Consider the following 24,275-nt stretch of genomic DNA (forward strand, 5'->3'; position numbering starts at 1 on the left):
GAAACTGAACAAACGTAAGGTAAGAACAAATCCCCATCACACTGCCTTTCTATTACGCCAATTTTATCACTCCACTCTGAAACGGCAGTATAATATATTTTGTTCATCTTAAAGACAGAGTGAATCCATTACGTTACTCTATTACCTGAAAACGAGGACGCTCTTAAAGGGCATACCAATGCCAAGGGAATTTTACTCATGGCAATATCTTGAAGGGAGGGCACCATTACCCTAATGTAGGAGGGTTCCAGGATAATGGTACAGATAGAACCCATATATAGTCCAACCGTCACAGGTACCATGATATATGTTGCTATTCACTCACCTAACTTTTCCGTATTCATACAGATGACAAATAGGGAATAAGAATTTCTACAATTGGTTTAGTAGCAAAATCATAAAAAAAGTTCATCGTAACCAGCTAATGATTATAAACTTCAGCAAAAACCATTATCAACTTAGAAAAACGGACCTGTTATCTGACACACTCCACGTCATTATTGCAATATATTTCGATTATCTTGCTGAAGGCAAACCGCATCATTAACATTCCACGTGGTCACTATTCTTTCATGAAACTTTACAGCCTCAACAAAGTTATACTTTTTTGCAAATTTAATACGAAACCAATACGAATAGAAACAATTGTATAACTAATTTAAAATATGTCGTTGAAAATGTGTTTTTTCATTAAAGGTAATTGTATTAACGTACCAAACGACTCATTTTTTATCCTACTCATGTATTTCTCCTAATATCAAACAAAACATTTTTTATGCAAATGCTAATCACACGAAAAAAATAGTGAACTTTGAAATTACAAATTTGGAATCAGTATCTTTGGGTTGCTGTAACAACTTGTTTCCTCGGTTCCGACACTTCACTTACATACACACACAAACACAAATATGCGAGCAAGCTGCTAATGCCTGCAATAGAAAACTTATGTTTCGATTTAAACATTTCAACTACGTCAATAAAAGTCAAGAAGTAGTGTTTCAATGATTGACAGTTTCAATCTGATTCCAATCACAAACTTTGTCGATGATTGACTTAACACCGTCGATGAAGCAATCAAGTGACTTAATCTCAATGTGTTGCCAGTAATTACCAGCTTTATGAAAACTTGTTTCCACATCAATCACTATCATAGAAAACGGATGGATGTTCTCTTGGAGATACTCATTTGTGATGCGTTGTCTGATTGTCATTTTTTCGGATGCAGAAGGCTGGGTTATATGAACAAAGCTTAACATCCGGTATTGGAGCCAATGAGCCAATTAAATATAACAAATACAGTAAGTTGTACAATTAGGTAAATTATAATATTAAGAAGGTAGTACTCTAAAAGTTATCAGTACAATTGCATGTATAAGTGTGGCGCACGAAGATTGTAACAATTAATAACAACAAGCAACAATTAACAATTATTTATTTACCATTTATTTTACTATTGCTCAGTACATTTCATTTCTGTTCGATAACACGGTTAAAAGCTGTTCGTCTGACTCGCAACGTAATGTCCGGAAAACTTTTTGGCAGAAAAAAAGCATTTTACTAAATATTGACCATTCTACTCTATTCAATATAATGCGAGAAAAATTCCCCTCTTAAACATACAAATTCAAAAAAATATCAACACCCTAATTAGCAAACAATACAAATGAAATTAAAGATGCTTTTAAAAAATGCATTTATAATTTATAAAAGTACGCAAAAACAAAGAACCTTTCATAACATTAGTTTCCAAAAAAACTGTCTGGTTACGAAATTTTTATAAAAATATTCACTAGACATTTGGATACTTTTTGAAATAGCTCAGTATCTGACGAAAAAACACCTCTATCAAATACTGGGCGTCTCCATGAAGCTGTCTCATAAAATTATTTTTAATTTTTTTATATGGGCACGGATTATTTTATTGTTGTTATATACCATTTGCATTCAAGCACCACAACTGAGAATACCAATTCAATAAAAAAGTAATTAAAAATTGTCCATTAGTTTGTACTTTTATTTGCTGCTTAGAAAAGAGTCATACGATACAATATTTAAAAGAAAAAACATTTGTAGCGAATTATTACTACATCCAGTTACACTGATACAGTTAGAGTGTTTGGATTGCACAACATCATACAAGATTTATCAAACAAAATATTTAACAATAAACACAGCCAACTCACAGCTTAAGGTTGTGCTACAAAATTATTTTATCTTGAAACTGGACATATACAAAATTATTAAACTAGGATGATGATGTTCATTTACAGCGCTTCAAATTTACAAGATTTTGGAGGATTGGCCACAATATTACATCACGTAACGTTTCATAAAGCCTTTTTTTCATGTTGCGATCATAGGCAGAGCCTTCGTCTTGAAAGTTGTGTGAATTGAGTTTCTCCGCTACCTCAAGATTCAAAATTTGATAAGCTTATTGTGTACAATGCTCTAAGCGAAATTTTGTGAAATTAGTTAATTCTTTTAGAAAAATAAGGAAAACATATATGGCTTATTATCCACCGTTAGGAAGTAGACTGAGTAGTATGTTGAATCATACACATTACAATTAATAACTGTTCTTGATTCTATCAACATTATAATCTTTCTCGGATATTAGTAATATCTATTTCGGTGTAATATATTCTATCAACTAGATGACATCCTCGGTAACAAGAAAATAAACCTCCAACAAACCTGTTACGTACATATTGGAGGATGCTATCCACGAGGTACCGCAATTGATTATGCGAAAACTTTGTACAAACTATTCGTCCTCAGAGAATGTGAAAACTTTTGCTTTTCAATTTTCCTGTCTTTCGTACCCCAGAACACCCAGGTTAATGGTAAACTGATATTTTGCCAATGTTAAAGAAAACTTTTACCCACGCGTAATACATTTTGTAGATGGTATTACATTGTCAATGAACTTACACTTTGTCAATGAATTTTGAATGAAATGTAGAACACTTGTGATAAGCATTAGCAAACATAAGGACCGATCTCAGATTAAATTGACGTCCCTGTATTATTTTACCAAAATAGGTATAGGAATAATTTTAAACTAACTTACTTGTATTTCATTACTGTATGAACAGTATGGGGAGATAAATGATGGAAATAATACGTGCAATGAATGTGATAATTATAGTGGAGATTTTTGTGGGTTCCGAGAGAGAGAGAGAGAGAGAGAGAGAGAGAGAGAGAGAGAGAGAGAGAGAGAGAAAGACAGAGAGATGTTGGGTCGGTCTTGTGGTACAGTCGTCAACTCGTACAACTTAACATCATGACCGTCATGGGTTCAATTCCCAAATGGACCGTGCCCTCATACTGACTATTCTGCTATGAAAGATCAATAATTCACTGAAAGCCAAGCAGAACTTCAGCGACTACAGTTGTTGTGCCAAAGAGAAATAAGAGAGAGAAATTTTTTACATTAGTGTTGAAAAACATCAATACGGTTATTAAGGATCACGTGTATTACGTGTTTTAATAACAACCATCTTTACTAACTACACAGCACAGAGAATCCATAAGTGTCCGATTGACCTTTTACTTGAGGCAATACTATTTTCACAAATTTGGATTTTCTGCAAACCATCCTATGATGAAAAAAGCTTGAACTCTTCATTGAGTATTGTTTGACAGTTGAAGCTCAATCAATTTGCCTTTCAAATTAAATTGGCTATTAATTTTTGCAATTTAAAGTAAGTGCGAACAGCTTTCTCACTTCACATCAACCTAATTGAACCAATCAAAATCAATCACGGGGAAAAACGAAATCAATAGTCAAGTTCAAACTAGCTATGTGTTGAGTAGCGTAGAAATAGTGCTATTGACGTATTAGAAGAGCTTAGTATGAACCATCCATGTGTGTTCCAATGCGAGAAGTTCTTTTCTTCTGAATAGTTAAGATTTAAAATAAATAAAAACACATGCTTAGCATTAAACATCATAATTTAATTTAATTTAATAATCGTTGGCTCACAACGTGTTGCAATTTTTTAATAGCAAAATTCGAAATCTTTTTGCAGATGGTATAAATTCCTACTGTATAGTATACTATATGCCATTTACAAATTGGGCTACCTAAGCCATTCAAAGCTTTTCAAAAGGTATCACAATTCATTCAGACACAAAAATTTGCTCACAGCTTCAGGCATGAATGACCATATTGGCCTTTGAAGGCAACCACTGCACACCTTTTTGTAATTCGCTTTCGTGTCGCTCTATACCGAATGCAATTGCTTGCAGCAAACCAACCTAGAAACAGGAACTTTATTGAAAGATGTCAAGAATTTAAACTGACAGTGAGCAACCCTTCTCTAGGCCACGATCGACCTAACAACCGCTTCTAAACAGTACGTAAAGCTTTTGCGATATCAAAAACATGGTGCAGAGGCCAAACTAACCAACGAAACAATTCGCATCGGTTGACGATTCCATTCCTCGACTATCTCACATTCCCTAGATAATGTTGGGCTCTATCAACAAAACAATATCAGTATCTTAGTTACGAATTTATTTATAAAAGCCTCGGCCACGAAGCTCACCATACTTTGCTGGTGACACAAAGAATAGCTATCATGTCTCGTGTCACTTTGCATGAAGTTTACAGGCGAGGGAAGATGGGTAAGGTGTATAGAAATGTATCATTGAGCATAGCCTCCTATATCTATTGCAAAGCTTTAACCTGAAGCATTCGATCTGATCAGTCGGCTACCAGAATTCCACTCGCATAGACTTCGCGCGCGGGTGTCTGAAGATTTGTTATTTTAAACGATTTATGTATAAATGTGTCATTAGTGTGTGATATATCTCTAAAGTTTTTATTGATATCTTTAAATTATAATGCACAAAACCCCCTTCACGCTTTCACGGCAATAAAAACTTAAAAAGTGTGTAAGCATTTACAAATAAAACAAATATCAGTTTTTTACACCTATAACCAAATTGTGGCGAAGTGATAAGACCTGATGGTTGTTACGCGGATAAAAAATCTTGAAAAACTTCGAATTTAAATTTGAATTAAAAAAACAGTTCATATTTTTATACTTGATATCATCAAGAAATTAAGCTATTATAGAAAAATGTATGTCTCAAAACCATGTTTCAAAATAAAGTGAATATAATTATATATTGTGCAAAAATTTAACATATTCGAAATGCATAAACTGCTAATCAAATAAAACACTTTATATCAATAAGAAAAAAATATTGTGTGAAAAGAATAATTTACAATGAATAAAGTGCAAAGGATTAACAGTGCAGTGCAAAATGTGGTTCCAATAACTGGGTTTTACGTTTTCTTAACAATTCATTCGAAACATCAATCTCAATCAACTTGGCCAAAACTATTGCGCCGTAATAGTTTTACCAAAAACATACTAACCGGAAAACTTATCGATTGAAGTATTTATAGCAGTGCTTTTGGAAGATTCGTTAGCGACTCAACTGACAAACAATCTAGCGTGCCAAAATTATGCAGCGTGCCCTTAATGGCGATGTTTCCAATCCGCTATGCCAATATTATACTTCTCCATAATGTGACTACGATCCTTACGACTTTAGCTCACCGTTTATTGTTGGTATGCTTGGTGCTCACCAACAAACAAAACTAACGAAAACCCTTTTTTGCCGCGCCAACAAAGATATACAGCCGTAGCCCTTGGCTTAGATCACGTTATTGCCAGATCGCGTGTCGAAATTATTCAAAGCTTAAACGTACCAGCACACGGAGCGGGGCGTTCTATTAACCCTGAAACTAAGACGAAACACGCAACAGAAAAATTTGACCGGCAACAAGTTTGTACGAAACTATGCTACAAAAATCCAACTGCTCCATTTTGTTGACTCGATTTAATCAAATTCGTGACTTTAATGGATCGTTGAGCTAATTATCATCCAATCTCTCGGATGCATACAGCAGGCTGAGGAGCAATGTGTTACTTAAAGCAGAACATGGATAGGATTTGCGTTGTGTACAATTAAAGCGTTGTGCATTAACCAGTTTATCGTAGTATTATGATATCTTTCAGGAACAAGAGGGTTTTTCCTTTTTGTCTTGATTTTAGGTAAAAACTTTTCAATGCTTTTTATAACAAAAAGCTGCAAAGTTTGTTTTGTTTTGTTTTTGTGTTGTTTTTTTGTTTTAAATTGAATTCTATTTATGATTTAAAAGTACATATTATTCTTTTTTTCTTTTTTCAATTCCAATCGACCAGAACATCGTTAATAATATGTTTCACATATTAAACTTCAAGTTTAATTAAAGAAATAGTTCCTTAAACATTCAATAAAATCTTTTCAAAGCGTTCTGTTTCAATAAACTTATTACGACTCAGATACTATGATATAATTTATGCAAACCGACGGAAAAAAGCTAAGAATAAAAACACTCGCTCAACCAAAAAAAAATTGCCAAAGATGCTCCGGATGTGAATAACGATTGTTGGGCATAAGTGTACCATTAGTTTGTTTTTATGTGCCTCGTTTTATCGGTTATCTTTGTATCTTACGGCCACAATTAGTAATTATATGTGAAATCGTCGACAGTGGTACTGCAATAGATATAAAGCGAAGTTTGTAAGCGTGCTTGTTAAAAACAATTAAAATTACAAATACCCCCAAACTACAGTCTTTGAAAACTCACAAAACTACAAGTTTTACTGTTGGATGATTTAAACATGGATAATAAGAATGTTTTCGATTTTCTTTCGTTTCATGTTGTATAGAGCTTCAAACATAAAAATATTACACACCACCACCTACAATCATGGAAGGAGCCGGAGGAAGTAGCAACTCTGATCCACGATTTGAGTTTCTGGGATCGTTTGTGCAGAAAACGCTCAAGTTGAAACCAGAAAAATGGCACAGATTAGTTACACTGTACGGATAGTGCTTTTCCCAAAGATTTGAAGCAAACAGTTTCTAAATCGTTTCAATTAATTATTTTCTTTCTTTCTTTGCCATTTTTCCCCTTTGCCACCTGTCTGATTATTCTGTGCAGAGAGGAACACAAGGCAGTTCTGAAAGAGTTTTTTGACAATGCACAAACTGTCGTTATGATTATTATTCTTACACCATCTGCACAATTAATTCCACTTGTGAGTTTTCCAATACAACAACTTAAAAATAAAGGTAAACTTCATCATGCTATTTATAACAATAACATATAACTTTGCAATACCAATGATTTGGATACACTTTTACAGGTGTTTACTTTGTTAAGAAGAACCCAATCGATGTGCCTCGCGATGGCTGCAAAGATGTGCTAGTGGTTGGTGATCTTGCAACGCGAACCATCGACCAGCTGTCCTGTCTGGTCGATGAAGTTTTTGTTCCCCTTCTTTCGAACTCTGACAACCACCTCGGATGGCCTGAAATGGTAGCACAAGACGTACAAAAGCAAGTTCACAGTCTTAAGAGCACGGTTTATCAAGTTCAGGGTCAAGTTAGTGGACAGACCGTTCTACCAATGCCCGTGGGAGTTGATAAATGTGTGCAGACGGCCAAAGAACTGGTTGTCAACTCGGAATGTTCGATTAATCTTTATCTGAAGAGCGCAATCGAAGGTGTTGTTATAAAATGGGCCACACAAGTAAATGATGTCATGCTGGAGTCTAGTGCAAATGCATTCAATGGCGGTCAAAATCCTGTTCCCTCTGTCGGTAATATTACTTTTACATAAATTACATGCATTTATTACAGAAAAAAACTTCTCTCAAACAATTTTACATTCCCTTTGCGTATAATATTAATACATTACAGAAATAAACTTTTGGAACAATCGTCTTAAAAATCTGACATACATTTACGAGCAACTACGCCACGAACGTATTCGCAGCATGGCACTAATTCTAGAATACACAGATAGTGCATACTATCCCTGCTTTAAAACACTCTTCAAGAACGTTGTAACAGGTTAGTCCTGTATTGCGTACTGATGTCTGCTTTCTAAAATATATTTCATTTATTTACTACATCCTCTACTTTGCTGTCGATCTTTCTTGTATAGCTTTGGCTGAGGCACGTGATATAACACTTTATTTGAACCCTCTCACGAGACACTTCCAGCAACTGGAAGACACTGAGTTTTCAGAGTGCAAAGTTTTGTTAAAACCACTGCTGCACGTCGTTTGTTTGATTTGGTCTAATTCTCTATATTATTGTCATTCTGCAAAATTGATTGGTAAGTTCTACTAGCGATTGGTAAGCAGTTTTTTGTCAAGACGTTTTCAATTATTTTATTCTAAAACAGTACTCCTTCGTCAAATATGTAATTTAATCATACAGCAGGTAAGATAAATGTCGCTTCGATTCGATGGCACGACTATTTTGACTATTTCATTTGCATCTCTTATAGGCCAAACGCTTTTTGGATCCATCCTCTATCTTTCATACTGATATCGACGAGGCCATGCAGAGAATATCCCTGTCGATACAAATTCTTAAATATTTTCGCACAGTATACGATGAATATAAGGATAACATTGCACCCTTCTTTCAGGAACGTCCCGTGGTAAACTGGACATTCCATCCTAATGCCGTGTTCGAACGATATAATGCTTTCCTTGATCGATTATTCACCATTCAATGGTTTTTCAATACCGTCATTGAATTTCTCAAACTGGAGAAAGTTGAAATCGGTGGACTTAAAGGACGGGCGTTAAGTGCCCGAATTACAGGTGTATCTGTAGAGTTCAATCAGTGTTTTTCACTATTTGCTTCGAAAACCTACGACGTTCTCGATCCCGACGATCCTACGTTCAAGGAAGATTTTCTAAAGTTCCAGGATCGTATCCTTGAGCTTGATCTCAAGCTTGCTGCAATCCTATGCCAAGCTTTTGACGATTGTCACAACTTGGAAAGTGTATTTAAGGTAAGTTGTTAAAATTATTACGTTCCAAATGTAACATTGCTTCTTTTTGCAGCTAATTAGTATCGTTGGAACTGTGTTGGATCGACCAAAAATTAAAGAAGAGTTCACCAACAAATACAGACAAATTTTGGTAATGATTGATGAAGAGCTCAGCACGTGTGAAAATATTTTTGCTCAGCAGATGGAACACTACCGCAAAGAAGGATACATTTTCGTTGATCGTAGTGCACCGCCGGTTACTGCTGCTCTTCGTTGGGTGTTGCAGCTCACGAATCGGATCACTTCCCCCATCAAACAATTCCAAACATTGCAGCATCCGTAAGTCTAACGCCTTTAATTCGTACTGTGAAAGATATATTATAATCATATTTGTTTTCCATTTTTAACACCCATCTTCCTTTCCTCTGCAGAGTCGTGCAATCCGACGAAGGTGCAGCGCTGATTGCTCGTTTTGATGTGCTGATTGCTAAGCTGAAAGAGTTTGAACGATCCATTTTCGATGGCTGGGCAAAGGAGGTGCCTGAAACTATAGAAGCACATCTAGACACGCCATTGATTATACGGAAGAAAAACTCTCCCGAGCTTCTGCTTAACTTTAGCCCACAGCTGTTCGCTATCCTGAGGGAAGTGCATTACCTACGGCTAATGGAAAAGGAAGACATCCCACCGAGAGGCCTTGAGTTTTCGGACAGAAGTGAAATCTATCGATCCTACACGCTTAACCTGGAAAAAACCGTCGATTGGTATAACAAGATACGTAAAAATTGCACCAAAGTTGAACTAGAGTTGATCAAGGGTGAAATCGAACACATCGATGCTCTGTTGGAGCGGGCGATTCACGAACTTACCTGGAACTCGGAAGACATTCAAGACTACATGATGCAAATACGCGACCCGGTCGAGCAGTTGCAAAAGCGAATGCAAAGCATTCAAAACAATTTACAGGATATTCGCACCACCATGTCTGCCTGGGCAAAGCTACCTTTGTTTGAGCGGAAAGACTCTAAGAAGGACACGGTACTGTGCTTGGAGGAGCGTAACGATCGTAAAACTAAACGCTACGCAGAATTGGAGGCGGCGGCAGTCAAGGTTCATCAGCTGCTTGACATGAACTTGAAATTGTTCGGAATGGAGGATGACCAGGAAGATCCCAACTGGGTTGAATATGTGAAATTTGTTGATAACATAGTGTACGAAAATTTACTCTTCATGATTGGCATTAGCATTGGCTATCTGGCCGAAAATATGGACGTAGGTAACAATCTTGCACCGCTGTTTGAATCACGCTTAGAGCTACTAGAGCCCCAACTAGTGTTTGTACCTTCACTGAATCCAAATGATATTAATGGGTTTACTGCACTGCTAGCTGGGCTAGTTAACGATATAACGTACATGTCTTCGCTGATTCCGCGTTTGCTTAAAACGGCCAACAAAACATACGAACAGATCATCACTAAGAACAACGATATACAGGAGATGAAAGTGGAAATTTTGCAAGGCGTTGATAAAGTGATACAAGAAGCAGCCGAGTTTTGCGGAGACTTTGAGCGCTACTCCTACCTCTGGCTGGAGGATCGCGAGTACAGCATGGAAACATTCCTCGCGTATGGCCGCCAGTTGGAAGCGGATGAGATTGAGCTGATCATCAATAAAGATCCGGATGCGCCCAAGCCGTGCCCGCCAACAATTGAAGCCTTCCGAGAGCAAATTGATCACTACGAGTCCCTCTACCAGGAAATAGAAAAAATTGAATCTTTCCAAATATTTAACTCATGGTTTCAAGTGGACGTGCGTCCTTTCCGGCAGTCTCTGATGAATATCGTGCGCAAGTGGGGCAACATGTTCAAAGAACATTTGGTAAACAACGTTACCCATAGCCTCACCGATCTTGGAAACTTTATTCGCAAGGCAGACGAAGGGTTGCTTCAGATCGTGAAAGAAGGTGACTATGAAGGATTGGTTAACATCATGGCCTATCTATTGCACGTTAAGGAGCGAACTGCAACTACGGATGAAATGTTTGAACCGATGAAAGACACCATCGAGCTGCTCAAGTACTATGATATGGATATTCCAGAAGAGGTTAACGTGTACCTTCAGGAACTGCCGGAGCAGTGGGCTAACACGAAGAAAATTGCACTCACCGTCAAGCAGCAGGTAGCGCCACTGCAAGCTAATGAGGTCGTCGGCATACGAAATCGGATTGCCATGTTCGATGTTCATATTACCGTTTTTCGTGATGTGTTTCGTACATATGAATTTTTCAAATACGATTGCCTAGAACCGTACATTCTTCTCGATCGTATCGATGGCGATGTCAATCGGTTGGAAAAAGATATGTCAGACATACAGGAATCGGGTAGCTTGTTTGAAGTATCTGTGCCAGAGTTTAAGTTGCTTCGCCAGTGTCGCAAGGAAATGAAAATGCTCAAGGTGGGTGAAATCAAAATGATTACGCTTGTTGCTGCCAATCGCTGCCAACTTCACCCCTTTATTCTTTACCCTCACCTACAGCAATTGTGGGACTATGTATTCATCGTCCGTACCAGCATTGAGGATTGGAAAACGACTCCTTGGCGAAAAGTGGACGTGGAAAACATGGACATTGAGTGCAAAAAGTTTGCCAAGGATATTCGCCTCCTCGACAAGGAAATGCGCCCCTGGGATACATACATTACACTTGAATCGACGGTCAAGAACATGCTCACTTCGTTGCGTGCCGTCGGCGAGCTACAAAATCCCGCCATCCGTGAGCGGCATTGGAATCAACTGATGTCCTCCACAAAGGTTACTACTACAATTCACTATGGAAAAATGGTGTTAATTATTTGATACCGATCAATGGGTTTAATTTTTTTATTTTAAAATTGCATATTAAACCATTTGTGTGTTCTTTTCCTTTTCAACAAGCGAGCCAAGTGCGATGTTTCAATCAAAAGTCAACCACATTTAAATCATAATGTTGATGCATGCCGTTACCGTATCGTAAAATATCATAAATCTAATAATAGAAAACTGAAACGTCTACAGGCTCTTTATTACAATGTGCTGATCGAAGATTATAACGATCATGAACTAAAACAAAAAGCATGCAAAGCGAAACCATAACACCTTTACTACTTACCACTGCATGGTTACTGATTGCTGTACTAAAAATTGGTACCATTTTTGCTTATAGCACAAACACTCGTAGTTCGCTTTTGATTGAAACACCGATTATGCTCGCACAAGTGCACCGCTATAAAGCAATTTCCAAGCAATTCGCGTTTCTAATTTTGATTCTTTTTACTGTGATTCAATGTTTCTATTTTTTATTTCAACGTTGAATGTGAGTATGTACTAATTATTCGGGATTGCTTTGTAAATAACGGTGTTACACTATTTACCTTTCCGCTAATCCAGCCACATTACACAAACGTCATAATGTGTACCCTGTATATACACAAATATTAATTGTTCTGTACATATCGTTGCTTGTATTCCAGAGTTTAGCAAATCTTCCACCTGAAATTACAGTAAGTTTCCTAGCGATGTATATAAGCTTCCAAAAGCTGTCTTACTTTTTTCTGTGTTACATTAATGCAACTGTATTGCCCCGCCGTTGCTAATAAATCCACTGATATAATTGTACCTTTGAACTCAACATACACACGACAGGTAACATTCATCATGGACAAAAACACAACCCTTTCTGATCTGCTAGCATTGAATCTACACGAATGTGAAGAAGAGGTGAAAAATATCGTCGACAAGGCTGTAAAAGAAATGTCGATGGAGAAAATTCTACGTGACCTACATTCTGTGTGGAATGGTAGTCCAAATACCAAAATGATGGAATTTGAATATGAAACTCATCTTCGAACCGGTTCCACCTTGCTAAAAGCATCCGAGGAGTTGATCGAAACGCTAGAGGAAAATCAGGTAATGATCTCATTTATATGTTGCTTCCAGACTTTTGGCTATTAACCAATATCTTATGATACACAGGTTGTGCTACAGAATTTAATTACATCTAAATTCATTGCACACTTCTTAGAGGAGGTGTCCGAGTGGCAGAAGAAGTTAACAACCGCTGATCAAGTCATTACGGTATGGTTTGAGGTACAGCGTACCTGGGCCCATCTCGAATCAATCTTTATGAGCTCGGATGACATTCGAATGCAACTACCAGTCGATTCAGAACGTTTCGACAATATCGACGCAGAGTTTAAGATAATGATGGAGGAGATGGCTAAAAACTCCAACGTCATTCATGCTACCAACCGGGAGGGATTGGTCGACAAACTAGACAACCTGCAGAGTCAGCTGGCATTGTGCGAGAAAGCGCTGGCCGAGTACCTGGAAACGAAGCGACTTTACTTTCCTCGATTTTATTTTGTGTCAGCTGCCGATCTGTTGGACATTCTCAGCAACGGTAATCGACCGGAAGTCGTGTGCAAACATTTGACCAAATTGTTCGATTCGATAGCTAAGCTCAAGCTAGAGCCCAACGATGATGGTCACAGCAAGAAAGCATTGGGAATGATTGCAAAAGATACTGAATATGTTAAATTTTTCGAGTTCTGTAACTGCACGGGAGCTGTAAGTGCATATACGGCTGTGTACATTTACTTACCTTACTTAACGATTGGTTTGGGTTTATGTATATGTGTTTTTAGGTGGAAGTGTGGCTAAATCGAATCCAGATTGCGATGAGAACATCGTTGCGCAACTACATTGCGGAAGCCGTGGTAGCTTATGAAGAAAAGCAACGCGAGCACTGGTTGTTCGATTACCCAGCTCAGGTATCACTGTGCGGCACACAAATCTGGTGGTCAACGGAAGTAAACATTGCCTTCAGTCGACTCGAGGAAGGATACGATAATGCTATCAAGGATTACTACAAGAAGCAAATCTCTCAACTCAGCACACTCATTACGCTTTTGCTCGGAGAGCTTACGAGAGGCGATCGGCAAAAAATTATGACCATCTGCACCATCGACGTCCATTCACGGGACGTTGTTAGCAAGCTGATTCAATCAAAGGTGGAATTTGCGTCCGCGTTTCAGTGGCAATCGCAGCTGCGACACCGTTGGGACGACATGGAAAAAGATTGTTTCGCTAACATTTGTGATGCACAGTTCTGCTACAGCCACGAATATCTGGGCAATACTCCACGTTTAGTGATCACCCCGTTGACCGATCGCTGCTACATTACGTTGACCCAGTCGCTGCATCTGGTAATGGGAGGTGGTCCAGCTGGCCCTGCTGGTACGGGGAAAACGGAAACAACCAAGGATCTTGGACGAGCTCTTGGAATCATGGTGTACGTGTTCAACTGCTCCGAGCAGATGGACTACAAATCGTGCGGAAACATCTACAAAGGACTAGCCCAAACCGGTGCCTGGGGTTGTTTCGATGAATTCAACCGAATTTCGGTAGAAGTGTTATCAGTCGTTGCGGTACAGGTGAAATCCGTGCAGGATGCCATTCGGGACAAAAAGTCCAAGTTTGACTTTATGGGAGAGTTCATCGCCTGCGTTCCAACCGTTGGTATCTTTATTACCATGAACCCAGGTTATGCTGGCCGAACTGAGCTGCCGGAAAATTTAAAGGCCCTATTTCGGTAAGTTTTGCAGTGTGGTAAGTCGAAATTGTAAGCTATTTTGTTGTAAATAATTTTTCAGCCCATGTGCTATGGTTGTCCCTGATTTCGAGCTTATCTGCGAAATTATGTTGGTTGCTGAAGGTTTCCAAGATGCCAGAGTACTAGCACGGAAGTTTATCACGCTGTACACGCTGTGCAAAGAGTTACTCTCCAAGCAGGATCATTACGATTGGGGTCTACGTGCAATCAAATCTGTTCTAGTGGTTGCTGGTTCCTTGAAAGTAAGTAATGTTTTGCATTCTACACTACTATGTGCAATCAACAGCTCATGGTCATGTTTAATCGTTCTACTACATGTATACTTTTAGCGCGGTGATCCTGGTCGACCGGAGGAGGAAGTGCTGATGCGAGCTCTTCGTGACTTCAACATTCCCAAAATCGTGACTGACGATATGCCTGTGTTTATGGGTTTGATCGGTGATCTGTTCCCAGCGCTGGACGTACCAAGAAAGCGCGATTTGGAATTTGAGAAAACCGTCAAACAGGCTACGCTAGATCTGGCCTTACAGCCGGAAGATAATTTCATACTGAAGGTTGTTCAGCTGGAAGAACTGTTAGAAGTCCGCCATTCCGTCTTTATTGTCGGCAATGCGGGCACGGGCAAGACACAAGTTTGGAAGACACTCTACAAAACTTACCAAAATGTTAAGAAAAAACCACTATTCAACGATCTTAATCCAAAGGCAGTAACGAATGACGAACTGTTCGGTATCATTAATCCCGCAACGCGCGAATGGAAGGATGGCTTGTTTTCGGTCATCATGCGTGACCAGGCATCGCTCAGTGGGGACAATCCTAAATGGATCATCTTGGACGGTGATATTGATCCCATGTGGATCGAGAGTCTCAATACCGTTATGGACGACAACAAGGTGCTGACGCTTGCCTCGAACGAGCGCATTGCGCTCACACCCTACATGCGGTTGATCTTTGAAATTTCAAACCTTCGCACCGCCACCCCGGCCACGGTATCGAGAGCGGGCATTCTCTACATTAACCCACAGGATCTTGGATGGAATCCGTGAGAACTAAATGCTTTTAGTAGGCCGGCTGTAGTTCGGGGGCTGTGCAGCCTCCCTTGCTACATCCCCCGATCGATAGTACCGGCGTACTAAAACGAGTGTACCATACATGTGTACTTTCAGGTATGTTACAAGTTGGATTGAAACGAGGACCATTCCTGCGGAAAAATCCAACCTGGTCATTCTCTTCGACAAGTACATCCCAGCGTGCCTGGACAATATTCGAACGCGCTTCAAAAAAATCACACCCGTTGCCGAGATGGCCCACATACAAATGCTGTGTCACTTATTGGAGTGTTTACTGATACCAACCAATACTCCAGCAGATTGTCCCAAGGAGTGGCATGACCTATATTTTGTGTTCTCGTGCGTTTGGGCATTCGGTTCGGCTATGTTTCAGGATGCGGCCATTGATTACCGCATCGAGTTTAGCAAATGGTGGGTAAACGAGTTCAAAACCGTCAAGTTCCCACCGAATGGAACCGTGTTCGATTACTTCATCGACACGGAAACGAAACAGTGGACCCCCTGGACGGAGATTCTACCCAAGTTCGAGATGGACTGTGATCAGCCCTTACAGGCGGTTCTGGTGCATACCTCCGAGTCAATTCGATTGCGTTTCTTCCTCGACCTGCTTATGGACAGGGCGCATCCGGTGATGCTCGTTGGCATTGCCGGCTGCGGGAAGACCGTCGTGGTGAACGAGAAGCTTGGCAGCCTCTCGGAGAACTACGCCATTGCGAACATTCCGTTCAATTTTTACACCTCCTCGGAGATGCTGCAGAAAGTGATGGAGAAACCATTGGAGAAGAAAGCTGGACGGAACTATGGTCCGCCCGGTAGCAAGACTCTAATTTACTTCATCGACGATATGAACATGCCGGAAGTAGACGCTTACGGCACTGTCCAGCCGCACACGCTGATTCGACAACATCTCGACTACAACCATTGGTACGATCGGAACAAGCTAACGCTCAAAGACATCCACAATTGTCAGTACGTATCCTGCATGAACCCTACTTCCGGCAGTTTCACCATCAATCCCCGGCTACAGCGACACTTTTGCGTGTTCGCGGTCAGCTTCCCCGGTTCCGACGCCGTTACAACGATCTATCATTCGATTTTAGTTCAGCATTTTACGAATGCTGAGCAAAAGTTCAACATAGCCGTCACGAAAATATCACAAAATATTGTCGCAGCAAGTTTGGCATTACACACTAAAGTGGCACAAGTGTTTTTACCGACGGCCATCAAGTTTCACTATGTCTTCAATCTGCGCGACTTGACGAACGTGTTTCAGGTTAGAATACTTGATTGCTCATGCATTCGTCCGCTGTTTACTATTTTGCGCGGGAGCACGAGCAAACGATCGAACTGATTTTATTGGATTTTTTTCTATCCCTCACAACGCCTACCTTCCATTCGCTGCAACTGCCTTGGAACACGGATTCTCTCCTTTCTGGCTCATCCTATCATAGGGGCTGCTATTTAGCACCAATGATTGTTTGGTTTCGTCGAGCGATTTCATCCGACTGTGGCTTCATGAGACCCAACGCGTGTATGGCGACAAATTGCTAGACGACAAAGATATTGACAGTTTCACCAAAATGCAAAACGATCTCGTTAAAAAATCCTTCGAAGAGATCGACGAATCGATCGTCTTCGATAAGCCCAATATTTACTGCCACTTTGCTGGCGGTATTGGTGAACCTAAGTACATGCCCATTACCGACTGGGGCGTGCTGACTAAGCTTCTGCAGGAAGCGATGATGTCGTACAACGATCTCATTTCGGCCATGAACTTGGTGCTCTTTGAAGACGCCATGATGCACGTGTGCAGGTAGGATATACTTGGCGAATTACACGAATGTGTGTGAAGCGGTAACGGGAGTATCGGATCGGTATCACCGTTTATGTTCCGGGCAGCTCCTTTACCTACTCACACAGCAGCATGAGCTTTTAGAACCCATTTATATCAACCCACAGGCTATAACGATTTTATTCTCATACCCAGAATCAACCGAATATTGGAGTCGCCTAGAGGTAGCGCCCTGCTGGTTGGTGTTGGTGGCAGTGGCAAACAATCCCTGAGTCGATTGGCCGCCTTCATCTCCAGTTTGGAAGTTGCTCAAATTCAACTAAAAAAAGGCTACAGTGTCCTCGATTTAAAGGTTTGCTAAAATCTACTAATCCTACAGCTACCCCAACTTCCTTTTGATAAAGCAGTTGGTAAAAAACGCGATTTCAGATAACGGGCGTTTTGGTTTTTGGACATTTGTCCCGTTTGAACATATACTGCAGTGCTATCAAAGGAAGTTCTTTGTTTTTTTTTTTTATTATTTCACAACAGTTTAACATGCATCATCCTGTTTGCTCTTTCCTTTCCGGATTCTTTCCAGAACGAGCTGTCGGGACTGTATCTGAAAGCAGGAATGAAAAATGTCGGCATTATGTTCCTCATGACAGACGCACAGATATCGAACGAGATCTTCCTAGTCATAATCAATGATTTGCTTTCTTCGGGTGAAATACCGGATCTGTTCCCGGACGACGAGGTAGAAAACATCATATCCGGCGTGCGAAACGAAGTCAAGGGTGCTGGATTGGTGGATTCGCGCGAAAACTGTTGGAAGTTCTTCATCGATCGCGTGCGACGACAGCTGAAAGTGGTGCTTTGCTTCTCGCCGGTCGGAGTTACCCTCCGTGTACGTTCACGCAAATTCCCCGCCATCATCACGTGCACTCAGATCAACTGGTTCCACGAATGGCCACAGGAAGCCTTAATGTCGGTGTCGTTGAGGTTCTTACAGGAGTTGACAGTTTTACCTGTTGAGTGCAGGGATTCGATTGCACGCTTTATGGCGTACGTACATACCTCCGTCAATTCGATGTCGAAGGTCTACCTTCAGAACGAGCGGCGGTACAACTATACCACGCCCAAGTCATACCTGGAGCAGATCAGCCTGTACGACAAACTGCTCAAAGAAAAGCATGGCGAGTTGCGCAAAAAAGTTGAACGTCTGGAGAATGGTTTGGAGAAGCTAAGAAACACCGCTGACCAAGTGGCGGCCCTCAAGCAGAAGTTAGCCGTCCAGGAGATTGAGTTGAAAGAGAAAAATGATGCAGCCGACGCGTTGATCGAAATTGTCGGCATAGAGACGGAAAAGGTGCAGACGGAGAAAGCGATCGCTGACGAAGAGGAACAGAAGGTGGCTATCATCGCTGAAGAGGTCGCCAAAAAGCAACGTGATTGTGAGGAAGATTTAGTCAAAGCTGAACCAGCTTTGCTAGCAGCTCAGGAAGCCTTAAACACGCTCAACAAGGCCAACCTGACTGAGCTGAAATCGTTCGGTTCCCCGCCGGGTGTGGTGACGAATGTCACCGCCGCTGTCATGGTATTGTTGGCACCAAATGGGAAAATCCCTAAGGATCGGAGCTGGAAAGCAGCAAAAATAACGATGGCTAAGGTTGATACGTTCTTAGATGCGTTGATCAACTACGATAAGGAACATATACATCCGGAAATCATAAAGGCTATTCAGCCGTATTTAAAAGATTCCGAATTTGAGCCCGACTTTGTACGTTCCAAATCTGCTGCTGCAGCCGGCCTTTGTGCCTGGGTTATCAACATTATCAAATTTTACGACGTTTATTGCGATGTGGAGCCAAAGCGACGGGCTTTGGCGGCTGCGAACGCTGAGCTTACGGCTTCACAGGAAAAATTGGCCAACATAAAGAGAAAAGTTGCTGTAAGTATCACCGCTCCGGAAAGATGCATCGCCACTGTTTTTTTTTTTTTACTCTTTTCCGATTATTTTCTGTACAGTCCCTCGAGGAGCAACTGGCAAAACTAACAGCCGACTTCGAGAAAGCAACTGCTGATAAATTACGCTGTCAGCAGGAAGCCGATGCCACACAAGCCACTATCCAGCTAGCAAACCGGCTTGTCGGAGGGTTGGCTAGTGAAAATGTTCGTTGGGCTGAAGCAGTTGCAGAGTAAGCTTTAAATACTGCTTTTTGGCATAACATGTAGTGAGTGATTACTTTTTCTCCCAAATGACAGGTTCATGCAACAAGCCACTACGCTCCCGGGAGACATTTTACTCGTAACGGCCTTTATTTCCTATGTCGGTTGTTTCACCAAGCAATTCCGACTGGACATGATGAATAAGATGTGGCTCCCGTTCTTGCGAGCACTGGAACCACCCGTTCCCATTACCGACAGTCTTGATCCGTTGCGTTTGCTCACTGATGACACTCAAATCGCTACATGGCAAAATGAAGGACTCCCAAGCGATCGGATGTCGATTGAAAACGCCACTATTTTGAGCAACTCGGACCGCTGGCCATTGATGATCGATCCACAGTTACAGGGTATCAAATGGATCAAGCAAAAGTATGGCGATGTGTTGAAAGTTATACGCTTAGGTTCGAAGGGATACCTGGAGGTACTAGAAAAAGCGCTTGCCAAAGGCAGTACGGTATTGATTGAAAACATCAGCGAAAATGTTGATCCAGTGCTGGACTCTTTGCTTGGACGCAATCTCATCAAAAAGGGACGGTAAGCCATTTCAACGCAACTACGAAAACGATTTAAGTTCAAGTTTATCTTAAATTACAGTGCGATCAAAATCGGAGACAAAGAGGTCGAGTACAATCACAAATTTAGACTTATCCTGCACACTAAATTGGCTAATCCGCATTACAAGCCGGAGATGCAAGCGCAAACTACTTTGATCAACTTTACCGTCACCAGAGACGGCCTAGAGGATCAGCTGTTGGCAGAGGTGGTTAAGGCCGAACGACCTGACCTGGAGGAATTGAAGGCAGATCTAACCAAGCAACAGAATGACTTTAAAATTATGCTCAAACGGCTAGAGGACGATTTGCTATCGCGTTTGTCATCGGCCGGCGGTAACATTCTTGGCGACACTGCGCTGGTGGAAAATCTCGAGACGACCAAGAAGACGGCAGCAGAAATTGAGGAGAAAGTGTCTGAAGCCAAAGTCACCTCCAAGGAGATCGACGAAGCGCGTGAACACTACCGACCGGCAGCGGCCCGGGCCAGCTTGTTGTACTTCATTCTAAATGATCTGAACACCATCAATCCCATTTACCAGTTTTCGCTCAAAGCATTCAGTGTTGTGTTTCAAAAGGCCATTTCAAAAGCGGACTCAGCGGAGGAAGTGCCAGTGCGTGTGCGAAATTTGATCGATTGTATTTCCTTCTCCGTGTTTCAGTACACTACGCGCGGGTTGTTCGAATGTGACAAGTTGATTTTCATGTCCCAGATGACATTTCAGGTGAGCAAAGTATAGAGTTACTCGATGCATGTATCAACGAGCTTCCTTCACATTCGCTTACAGATTCTACTGATAAACGAGGAAATTACCCCAGCTGAGTTGGACTTCCTGCTGCGTTTTCCGATCAAACCGCATGTGACATCGCCGGTGGATTTTCTTACAAATACTGCCTGGGGAGGGATTTGCAGTTTGGCATCAAAGGATGAATTTAGAAATCTCGATCGTGATATTGAAACATCCTCCAAGCGCTGGAAAAAACTCATCGAATCGGAATGTCCGGAAAAGGAAAAGTTCCCCCAAGAGTGGAAGAACAAAACTGCACTTCAGCGCTTGTGTATGATGCGCGCCTTGCGTCCAGATCGCATGACCTATGCCATGACGTAAGTACCGATACAGTAGATATGCTTTTGATCTCATTTTGGGTAATTTGCTACTTTCAGAGATTTCATTGAGGAAAAACTCGGAGCAAGATACGTGGAGAATCGAACGATGGAGTTTGCCAAATCGTTCGAAGAAACCAGCCCTTCGACACCGATATTCTTCATCCTGTCTCCCGGCGTTAATCCTCTCAAGGATGTAGAAACGCTGGGGAAACAATTGGGCTATTCGGCGGATAATGGTAACTTCTATAATGTATCGCTAGGTCAGGGCCAGGAAGTGGTAGCCGAGTCCGCTATGGACAAAGCAGCATCTTCCGGTCACTGGGTTATTTTGCAAAACATTCATCTGGTTAAAAAGTGGCTGCCAGCGTTAGAAAAGAAGCTGGAGTTTTATTCCGAAGGATCGCACGATAACTATCGTGTGTTTATGAGTGCGGAGCCGGCTGCTACAGCATCGGCTCACATCATTCCGCAGGGTATTCTGGAGTCGTCGATTAAAATCACCAACGAACCGCCAACCGGAATGCAGGCAAACATACACAAAGCTCTGGACAACTTTACACAGGAAACACTCGAAATGTGTGGCAAGGAGGCAGAATTTAAAGTGATCTTGTTTTCTCTCTGCTACTTCCACGCAGTCGTTGCGGAGAGACGCAAGTTTGGACCGCAAGGATGGAACAAAATTTATCCCTTCAATGTAGGTGATCTTAACATCTCGGTGTCCGTGCTCTACAACTACCTAGAGGCTAACACCAAAGTACCCTGGGAGGATCTGCGCTACCTGTTCGGAGAAATCATGTACGGTGGGCATATCACGGACGATTGGGATCGGCGCACGTGTATTACATATCTGGAGGAGCTGATGCAGCCAGATCTGGTCGATGGAGAGCTGTTCCTGGCGCCGGGATTCGCCGCACCTCCCAACACTGACTATGCCGGTTACCATGCGTACATCGACGAAGCTATGCCTCCGGAATCACCTTATCTCTATGGGCTTCATCCTAATGCAGAAATCGGCTTCCTAACTACCACGTCGGAGAACCTCTTCCGCACGGTGTTTGAGATGCAGCCCCGTGACGCAGGATCGGGATCCGGCACCACCGTTACCCGGGAAGACAAAGTGAAACAGGTGCTGGATGAAATCATGGAGAAGCTACCGGAAGAATTTAACATGGCGGAAATCATGGGCAAAGTTGAAGAGCGCACGCCTTACGTAATCGTAGCATTTCAAGAGTGCGAACGTATGAACTACCTTACCGGTGAGATAAAGAGAAGCTTGAAAGAACTTGACCTTGGTATGAAGGGCGAACTCACCATCACGTCCGATATGGAAGAACTGGAGAGATTCTCTCTTCCTTGATCAGGTGCCTGCCGTATGGGCTTCTCGTGCTTATCCTTCGCTGTTAGGCCTCACCGGGTGGTTCGTGGATTTGCTACTTCGTTTGCGTGAGCTGGAAACCTGGTCGGCGGACTTTGTGGTACGTACTGCAACAGCTGAGCGTACATGTTTCTCGCCATCCTTCCCTAAAACTGATCGACTCTTTTCACACCTATTCTCCAGCTGCCCATTTCGGTATGGTTGGCCGGATTTTTTAATCCCCAGTCACTGTTAACAGCCATCATGCAGTCGACGGCCCGTAAGAAACGAACTACCGCTAGACAAGATGGCCTGCACTGTGACGTGACGTGACCAAAAAGCAAAAGGACGACTTCTCTGCCGGTCCTCGCGAAGGCGCGTACGTTCATGGTATATTTATGGAGGGTGCTCGGTGGGACGTAGCAGCAGCAGAGCATTATTATGGAATCGAAATTGAAGGAACTGTATCCCCAAATGCCGGTCATAAACATTAGGGTAATGTTGCTAGGGAAGCGTAACGCAGCGATTTGTTTCAGCTTCCCTTTCCATTTATTTTTAGACACATTTCTCACCTTTCTATTGTTGTGTGTGTGTGTGTTTTTTTTTTTTTTGCTTTCTATCAATCAGGCACTCACCCAGGACAAACAGGATCTACGTAACATGTATGAATGTCCGGTCTACAAAACCAGGACACGTGGCCCAACGTACATTTGGACGTTTAACCTTAAAACCAAGGACAAACCAGCCAAATGGACCCTCGCTGGAGTTGCTTTACTGTTACAAGTTTAATTGTGTGATTGCGTTGTTGTACTATATTTTAAAAAACGGTTTTCTGTGTACTTTTTTGCACCTGTAGCAATTGTTTGGCGTTTTCTTTGTGACATATAAATAATCAATAACTAGGAATAGTAATTATTAATACTTTATCAATAAATTAGAGCACCTACAGCACTGAACCAAATAACATCTTATTATATTATATATATCCAATATGGAGTTTTATGAGCAATTTACAACATTTTATTTTAAGATACAATTATAGAGTTTTAAATGTCAAAATATGCAATGCAGGTACTTTGCAAACATTAATTTGGAATGATTCCCTCTCAAGTTCAATTCAAGCTAAAATTTAATTTATATATTTGACTGTAGGAAGAAAAACACATTATCTATATTATGAGTAAATGATGATTATGATCATTATTATTAGGAATTATTGACCGCCTTCAAGAAAATTTTTTATAATAATTAATAATGTATTAATGTATTAATTTATTAATTTTTTAATTTATTTATTTATGTATTTGTTTATTTATTTATTTACTTAACAGACGTACCTATTGTCTAATTGGTCAAACGGACCTAATGGTCAAACGCATTCATGCATTATTAAACCCTCGTTTTTCTTTCAATTTACGATTTGTGAATGTCATAAAATTTTATACAGTTACTTCTAATAACCAAAATTCTAGATAAAAAAAATCTAATTTGACATTATTACATTCCATATGAAGAAATAATATTCTGAACATTTGTTAAAAATTACAGTGTTCCGTCTACAATTAGAAATATTGAGTTTATTTATGGCAATTCTATGATTATAACCTTTCAATACACAGGGTAATCAGTCCTACATATGGAAGGGCATGGTTCGTATGGAACCATGACGGGTATGTTGTAAAGTCGTA

At 40.9% G+C, this 24,275-nt stretch overlaps 1 pseudogene; it reads left to right on the plus strand.

The window, feature by feature from the left end:
- The first annotated feature begins 4,708 nt into the window (after window positions 1-4,708).
- Window positions 4,709-23,550, plus strand: LOC121599527 (annotated as a pseudogene).
- Window positions 23,551-24,275: the final 725 nt, after the last annotated feature.

Source organism: Anopheles merus, chromosome 3L (assembly GCF_017562075.2).
Source record: "Anopheles merus strain MAF chromosome 3L, AmerM5.1, whole genome shotgun sequence".
NCBI lineage: Eukaryota > Metazoa > Arthropoda > Insecta > Diptera > Culicidae > Anopheles > Anopheles merus.